Source organism: Leptodactylus fuscus, chromosome 5 (genome assembly GCF_031893055.1).
Source record: "Leptodactylus fuscus isolate aLepFus1 chromosome 5, aLepFus1.hap2, whole genome shotgun sequence".
NCBI lineage: Eukaryota > Metazoa > Chordata > Amphibia > Anura > Leptodactylidae > Leptodactylus > Leptodactylus fuscus.
Genome location: NC_134269.1, coordinates 14,078,758 through 14,086,714, shown reverse-complemented (window position 1 = coordinate 14,086,714; position 7,957 = coordinate 14,078,758).

The window sequence follows — 7,957 nt, the reverse complement described above, 5'->3', positions numbered from 1 at the left end:
GTCTTTGGCCTAGGTGTAGAGGATGTCTCCTTGTCACTGTCACTGGCCTAGGTGTAGAGGATGTCTCCTTGTCACTGTCACTGGCCTAGGTGTAGAGGATGTCTCCTTGTCACTGTCACTGGCCTAGGTGTAGAGGACGTCCCCTTGTCACTGTCACTGGCCTAGGTGTAGAGGATGTCCCCTTGTCACTGTCACTGGCCTAGGTGTAGAGGATGTCTCCTTGTCACTGTCACTGGCCTAGGTGTAGAGGATGTCTCCTTGTCACTGTCTTTGGCCTAGGTGTAGAGGATGTCTCCTTGTCACTGTCACTGGCCTAGGTGTAGAGGATGTCCCCTTGTCACTGTCACTGGCCTAGGTGTAGAGGATGTCCTCTTGTCACTGTCACTGGCCTAGGTGTAGAGGATGTCCCCTTGTCACTGTCACTGGCCTAGGTGTAGAGGATGTTCCCTTGTCACTGTCACTGGCCTAGGTGTAGAGGATGTCTCCTTGTCACTGTCACTGTCTAGGTGTAGAGGATGTCCTCTTGTCAATGTCACTGGCCTAGGTGTAGAGGATGTCCCCTTGTCACTGTCACTGGCCTAGGTGTAGAGGATGTCCCCTTGTCACTGTCACTGGCCTAGGTGTAGAGGATGTCCTCTTGTCACTGTCACTGGTCTAGGTGTAGAGGATGTCCCCTTGTCACTGTCACTGGCCTAGGTGTAGAGGATGTCCTCTTGTCACTGTCACTGGCCTAGGTGTAGAGGATGTCCCCTTGTCACTGGCCTAGGTGTAGAGGATGTCCCCTTGTCACTGTCACTGGCCTAGGTGTAGAGGATGTCTCCTTGTCCCCGGCCTAGGTGTAGAGGATGTCCCCTTGTCACTGTCACCAGTCTAGGTGTAGAGGACGTCCTCTTGTCACTGTCACTGGTCTAAGTGTAGAGGATGTCTCCTTGTCACTGTCACTGGCCTAGGTGTAGAGGATGTCTCCTTGTCACTGTCACTGTCTAGGTGTAGTGGATGTCCTCTTGTCACTGTCACTGGCCTAGGTGTAGAGGGTGTCCTCTTGTCACTGTCACTGGCCTAGGTGTAGAGGGTGTCCTCTTGTCACTGTCACTGGCCTAGGTGTAGAGGATGTCCCCTTGTCACTGTCACTGGCCTAGGTGTAGAGGATGTCCCCTTGTCACTGTCACTGGCCTAGGTGTAGAGGATGTCTCCTTCTCACTATCACTGGTCTAGGTGTAGAGGATGTCTCCTTGTCACTGTCACTGGTCTAGGTGTAGAGGATGTCTCCTTGTCCCCGGCCTAGGTGTAGAGGATGTCCCCTTGTCGCTGTCACTGGCCTAGATGTAGAGGATGTCCCCTTGTCACTGGCCTAGGTGTAGAGGACGTCCCCTTGTCACTGTCACCGGTCTAGGTGTAGAGGATGTCCCCTTGTCACTGTCACTGTCCTAGGTGTAGAGGATGTCTCGTTGTCACTGTCACTGTCTAGGTGTAGAGGATGTCCTCTTGTCACTGTCACTGGCCTAGGTGTAGAGGATGTCCCCTTGTCACTGTCACTGGCCTAGGTGTAGAGGATGTCCTCTTGTCACTGTCACTGGCCTAGGTGTAGAGGATATCCCCTTGTCACTGTCACTGGCCTAGGTGTAGAGGATGTCCCCTTGTCACTGTCACTGGCCTAGGTGTAGAGGATGTCCTCTTGTCACTGTCACTGGCCTAGGTGTAGAGGATATCCCCTTGTCACTGTCACTGGCCTAGGTGTAGAGGATGTCTCCTTGTCACTGTCACCAATCTAGGTGTAGAGGACATCCCCTTGTCACTGTCACTGGTCTAGGTGTAGAGGATGTCTCCTTGTCACTGTTACTGGCCTAGGTGTAGAGGATGTCTCCTTGTCACTGTCACTGTCTAGGTGTAGTGGATGTCCTCTTGTCACTGTCACTGGCCTAGGTGTAGAGGGTGTCCTCTTGTCACTGTCACTGGCCTAGGTGTAGAGGGTGTCCTCTTGTCACTGTCACTGGTCTAGGTGTAGAGGGTGTCCTCTTGTCACTGTCACTGGCCTAGGTGTAGAGGGTGTCCTCTTGTCACTGTCACTGGTGTAGGTGTAGAGGATGTCCTCTTGTCACTATCACTGGTGTAGGTGTAGAGGATGTCCCCTTGTCACTGTCACTGGCCTCGGTGTAGAGGATGTCTCCTTGTCACTGTCACTGGCCTAGGTGTAGAGGATGTCCTCTTGTCACTGTCACTGGCCTAGGTGTAAAGGATGTCCCCTTGTCACTGTCACCAGTCTAGGAGTAAAAAGATCATTAGACAGTTCTTTGTATTGTCCCTTCTTGTATGTGTACATTGTTATTAGATCTCCCCGTAGACGTCTTTTTTCTAAACTGATTAACCCCAAATTTGTTAATCTATTGTTGTCCTCCAATCCACCCATTCCCCTAATAACCTTGGGTGACCATCTCTGCACTCTCCGTAGTTCACTTATGTCTTTCTTGTATACTGGGGAACCAAAATTGTGCACAATAGTCTGTGTGGCCGTACCAGTGATTTGTATAGAGGCATAACTATGTCCTTGTCATCAGTGTCTAGAACTCTTTTCATACATCCCATAATTTTATTTGCCTTGGCAGCAGCAGCCTGAGAGGACCTAATACTGACCCCTGTGGCACCCCACTGGTGACTGTGCCCCCAATCCTGACCCCTGTGGCACCCCACTGGTGACTGTGCCCCCAATCCTGACCCCTGTGGCACCCCACTGGTGACTGTGGCCCAGTCTGAATATTTACTATTAACAAGTACCCTCTGTTTCCTATCAGTGAGCCAGTTGTCAACCCAAGAGGTGTGGTGTATGGTAGGGTGGACTTCAGTGGGATAAGGTCCCAACCTGTAACTCCAATATAATCAAGATCCCACTGGGATTGCGTAGATTGCTTGAATGTGTATTTTATTAATGAATCATATACATTGCTTAGTGAGGGAAATGAACATTTTCGGCCAATCTAGGCCTTCATCAGACTCTACAGTACATAAAACAGAAAAAGACTAAAAACATAAGTGAGTAATCCCCCCATGCAAACATAACTAGATTATATTATACAAGACATAATATACAACAATGATCACGTTTTGAATATGCAAAGTACAGATCAACGCATCACCTGGACAACACCAGGGTGAACTAATCCTGGGGCACATGTGTCGGCTTTATCAAAGTCGCGGTATAGTCAAGATAAGTGAAATTTCATCGTGTAGGTCCTTGGTCACAGAATGTGGTTGTCAGAATAGTTTTAGAAAATTCAGGCAATGAGTCTACTTGTGGTGCTTTAAATCTCTATCCACCTATATAAAGTAGCAGTGAACAAGACAGTGGAAGAAAGAAAGAGTCATTAGACAGACCAGTTAAGTATATGTAGTAAATACATCAAAATAAATGTAGAACAAGCAGGGATAGGAATCCTGAGTGAAAAAAATGAGGAATATTTTAAAACTACCTTATTTTGCGTCATACCAATTCTGTATTACATTTCCTTTAATTTAGCAGCATTACAAGGCTTAATCAGATTCTATTTGCAGGTAAAATCTGCTACGTGTGAAAGCGCCTATAGAGAGCCAACACCATTTATAAGAGGCCTCTTAATAAATCCTCAGGGCTTATTCACATTGTGTTTTTGGCCTCCCTTGCCGGGATACGTTGGTAACCAGTCAGAATCAGCTGTCAACTTATCCCTGCACGAAGAACTGGCCATTAAAAAAAAGTTCTCCGTGCAGGGATAAGTGGGGAGCTGATTGTGACTGGTTACCAACGTAACCCGGCAATGTGAACACTCCTTTAAAGTGAAAGTCCCACCCCCAAACAGGCTGCTATGCTTGTACCATAGCAGCCTACATCATTATTAATACAAAGCACACATACCTTTGGAGGTATTGTGTGCTTTGTAGTTCTCCAGCTAAAAACTTATATATTATATATTATTGCCCCAGTTCCCTCTCCGCAGTGCCGCACACCCGATGCCCCAGCAATCCCATTCCCCCCCCCCGTCCACCTTCTAACATCTTTCCATTGCCCCCTGTACCCATCTCCCAACTTTTGAAGAACCGAAAGAGGGACAAATTGTGCGGCGCGCCGCGGCAAATTTAGCCCTGCCCACTTTTATGTTTACTCCGCCCATTCTCATTAATTTTTCATGTGCCCGCACACTGTATAATCCTCCTACAGTCACCCGTAAATTATATGTCCCCCCTCTGTCTCTCCCCCAGATTCATATACACCCTTCATCTGCCCCAGTTTCATGTCCCCCCCTCCATCTCTACCCCCAGATTCATGTCCCCACATCTCTGCCCCCAGTGTCATGCCATCCTCTCCTTCAATTGCCGTCCTCTCCTTCACCTCAGTGTACACATTAAACTTACCTTTTCCTCGTTCCCCCGCTGCTGTCTGCGTGCCTCTCTCTCACTTGCGCACAGTTGTAGACGCGATGTGACGTCATCACATCGCGTCTACACAGCCGGCGTGCAGTGGCGGCAGCAGTAGCCGGCGTGCAGCGGCGAAGCAAGGAGCTGAACCGTGTCAGCTCCTTGCTGTAGCCGCGTATGTGTTCAACCAAGATCTGCATCCTCTGGACGCAGATCTGAGTTGAAATCGGACATACAATGACTGCTGCGGGCACCAGGGGGCCGGCACACGGTGGCGGGCCAAACCGGGCCCCCCTATTTTTCAATTTGGCCGGGCCCCTGATGCCAGTAGCAGTAATACTGGCCTATCGGTGGCCCTGGAACTTTACCTGCATGAGGATCCTTGTCTCTGACCGTGCTGGCATGAAAAGTAAGCATATGCATATGCAATTCTAGGGACAAAGAGGTGGATGGTCGAGTCAGTGGTGTGACAAATAGGAAAAGAGGGAGGCATCTATATGTGCCCAATTCTGTGTCCTACCTGGATGTACTCTGTCCTGTGCGTCCTATCACATTGGTGGTGTGGCAGGGGTCGAGTCCGTCCTATCGCATTGGTGGTGTGGCAGGGATTGGGTCCGTCCTATCACATTGGTGGTGTGGCAGGGGTCGGGTCCGTCCTATCGCATTGGTGGTGTGGCAGGGGTCGGGTCCGTCCTATCGCATTGGTGGTGTGGCAGGGACTGAGTATAAGGCTGCTTTATGTGTAAGCCGGCAGGGCGTCCATTTGTGATGTCGTCACCAAGCCCACGGACATCACGTGACCAAGTGCCGGCCAGGAATAAACGCCCACTCATAGTAAATGACCGTGTGTGAGTGAGAGGAGCTGATGTGATCATGTATTTATTTGTGAAAAGCACTGATAGAAACAGCCTTTTACACTTCTCAAGCTTCCATCCATCGACAATCAAAAAATCTCTTCCCAAATCCCAGTACGTGAGAGTCAACAGGATAGTGGAGGACCCCACTACACGAGCTTGTAGAATCCGCGAGATGAGCGACAAATTCAGGGATAGGGGATATCCAGAATCCTTATTAAAGGAGTCCCCACCTACAACTACCAACCAGACAGCTAACAAGATCAGGCCAAAACGGCTACCCTTCATTCACACATGCGACCCCTGCCACACCACCAATGCGATAGGACGGACCTGACCCCTGCCACACCACCAATGCGATAGGACGGACCCGACCCCTGCCACACCACCAATGCGATAGGACGGACCCGACCCAGCCACACCACCAATGCGATAGGACGGACCCGACCCCTGCCACACCACCAATGCGATAGGACGGACCCGACCCCTGGCACACCACCAATGCGATAGGACGGACCCGACCCCAGCCACACCACCAATGCGATAGGACGGACCCGACCCCTGCCACACCACCAATGCGATAGGACGGACCCGACCCCAGCCACACCACCAATGCGATAGGACGGACCCGACCCCTGCCTCACCACCAATGCGATAGGACGGACCCGACCCCTGCCACACCACCAATGCGATAGGACGGACCCGACCCCTGCCACACACCAATGCGATAGAACGGACCCGACCCCTGCCACACCACCAATGCGATAGGACGGACCCGACCCCTGCCACACCACCAATGCGATAGGACGGACCCGACCCCTGCCACACCACCAATGCGATAGGACGGACCCGACCCCTGCCACACCACCAATGCGATAGGACGGACCCGACCCCTACCACACCACCAATGCGATAGGACGGACCCGACCCCAGCCACACCACCAATGCGATAGGACGGACCCGACCCCTGCCACACACCAATGCGATAGAACGGACCCGACCCCTGCCACACCACCAATGCAATAGGACGGACCCGACCCCTGCCACGCCACCAATGTGATAGGATGCACAGGACAGAGTACATCCAGGTAGGACACAGAATTGGGCACATATAGATGCCTCCCTCTTTTCCTATTTGTCACACCACTGACTCGACCATCCACCTCTTTGTCCCTAGAATTGCATATGCTTACTTTTCATGCCAGCACGGTCAGAGACAAGGATCCTCATTCAGGTAAAGCTCAGATTACCATCAGTTCTATTGGACAGGTTTCTATGAGGGGTCCCACACCATTGTACTTATATTTACACAGGACAATAGCTCCGTCTGCTCCTTCCAAACTGCATCGTATAATCAAGGGAAGAATATGCAAATCTGTCTTCCATGATGTAATTAGGAAGTCAGATGCTGCCTCTGTATTGGAAACCAATAGAGGGCGCTCACTGGAATGTGCAAGCCTATCTCCCTGATGTAGTTGGGAAGACAGAATTCCAGTGAAATAACCCAATAAAGCCGGCTCCCTTTTGCGTCATGCCCGACCTTCCAAGAGGCCTTTGTTTTGCAATGACGCTGGGATTAATACCCGGTATAGTCTCTCAATCGAGGACGGCTGTTTCGATGTACTTGCATCTCTTCAGCTCGATATAGAGAGGACTATAACCTGGTAGAGGTGAGAGGCTTAGACAGGGTTAAAGGTGGTCTCTCCCTAAGGAGTGACAATATCCCTTTAATATGATGGAAATGTTTCCGTAAACCCTCGCTGGCGGCAGAGAGGAGATTTCCTCCAAGAGGCTAACAACTGCCATCAGGTCCACAACCACCAGGGGAACACTGTACAAGGTCTGGGACACGTTAATTCCTCCCCCCCCCCCTCCCTCCTGGCCAAACTCCCGCCACTGAGGGGCCTAGTGTCGTCAGGAGGGAAAAGTATAGGCACATGTTGTGTGAGTACCTGGCCAACCACAGCCCTGTCCTCTCCGATTCCTCTGCGCCTTACACGTATTGGACCTGTGGCCCTTGGGGTGAGTGGAGGCCTCCCTCAGCTGAGGTTTGGGTGAGTTTAGCGAGGGGATGCAAGTACGCCCCGCAGTTATCCTTTTTGATGGCATAGAGTGTACACAATGAACCCCGACGGTCACTTGCAGAGCCACTCTTCTACTTGTAACTGCATGATAGAGCCTGCGTGTCTTATGCTCTCTTGAGTTAGAGATAGATTGGGGTCCCTGCATTTTAAGTTTATGCCCCATTCAGCTTCAGCCCATAAACAGAGATGTTATTTTATATTTAGCTGTATACCACTTTTATTTGGGAGTGAATACAACCAGGAAAGCTGGATTCAGTGTATATATACTATACACAGATTTGCTGTATACCTCTTAGGTTTTTTTGGGGGTATACACCGAGGAAAGCTGGATTGAGCGTATATGGCCTAACAGATTTGCTGTATACTACTTAGGTTTTTTGGGGGTATACGACGAGGAAAGCTGGATTGAGCGTATATTGGATCCTATATACCCTATGTGAGTATACTGGTTTCTGCTTACCCCCATAGGACCGGTATATACTGTATACCAATGGTTGGGAAAAAAAGGGCTTTTGGGATATTTTAGCAGGTTGAATCGATATACCGGAGGTGTATATCTCCTCTCCCTGCAGTATAGCCCCCAAAATCTCAAGAATTTGAACAAAGTTCTTAATCTTCTACTTCAGTATTTCT